Raw genomic sequence first — 1,154 nt, 5'->3', positions numbered from 1 at the left:
TTAGGTATTAGTACCTACCCCAAGCCACTCATGCTCTAGTCTCACATATCTGCAAACCAAGCCTAGGTGCCTTCATAAAAGAACCTCTTTAAGGAGGGTCTTCAGTAGAGTCCTTTCTCAGAGACTGCTGATGTCTCCTGATCCGGAGGAAGCAGAGGGACACTAGAAAATGATCTCCTCCATTCTGGCCAAGTACTTAGTACTTTTCCACCATTGTTCTATCCCTTACCCCTCTCCCCTGTGTCTGGTTCTTTAAAAGTGCAGGACAGTACCCCCACATTAGCATGGATCCACCTGACTCTGACCTGGATGCATTCCTGGAGAAATTTGAAACAAGGGGTCAGTGCTCCTTTGTGAGGTACCTCTTGTTTATACTATCACAGTATGTGATTAAGGACTTGACTTTCACTTACAATTTGACTCCTTGTCTTAATCAAAGTTGGACACCTTGCAGCTCAGCTCAGCTCTCTCAGATCAGATTCCCTGACATTGAAATTGTGTAAGCTCCATGTTAGGTAGTGGGGTCGTATGGTTTTGCTATAAAATAATAATCAAATAATTAACCACTAATAACTTTTGAAAAGATCATGCGTGGACCAGCGACGGCACTGTGTCACAACCAAAACTAAATTAGCTCCATAAACTTGAGGTACAACCAAGTCAAAAGCAGTATAATTGCATATAATTTTCCATGTATTAGGAAAGGTGACAGGTTCCAACAAGATGAAGAGTATACATCAATGCTATAAGACATTTTGAAATCAGCTCCAGTCCTTGCTGGCCACGAAGGCAGAAGTGTACAACATAGAGCATGAGTAAAAAAAACTCAACCATGTTAAGAGAGGAGGAGAATGTGACTGAGACCACAAGAGCCCATGAATTCTTGAGAGATAGTGAGTACTCTGGCTGTTGCCTAACCAAGGACCATCCATATTCCCATGAGCCATTGCAAACAGGGATGGCTAAGAGGGAGTTCACCTTAAAATGTCTTCATAAAAAGAATAGAAATACAAAATCATAGAAAAGACAAGAAAGCCAGAGCTGGGTGGGGGGAAAGCACAAGCACAATTTATTGGAGTGCTGTGAATGGAGTTTCCTATGGAGCCACAGAAGTGATGAGGGAGTCAGCACTTTCCTGAAATGATGTGTAGAGA

This window comes from Chrysochloris asiatica, unplaced genomic scaffold (genome assembly GCF_000296735.1).
Source record: "Chrysochloris asiatica unplaced genomic scaffold, ChrAsi1.0 scaffold00415, whole genome shotgun sequence".
Classification (NCBI taxonomy): domain Eukaryota; kingdom Metazoa; phylum Chordata; class Mammalia; order Afrosoricida; family Chrysochloridae; genus Chrysochloris; species Chrysochloris asiatica.
Note: the sequence above shows the minus strand (reverse complement) of the source record.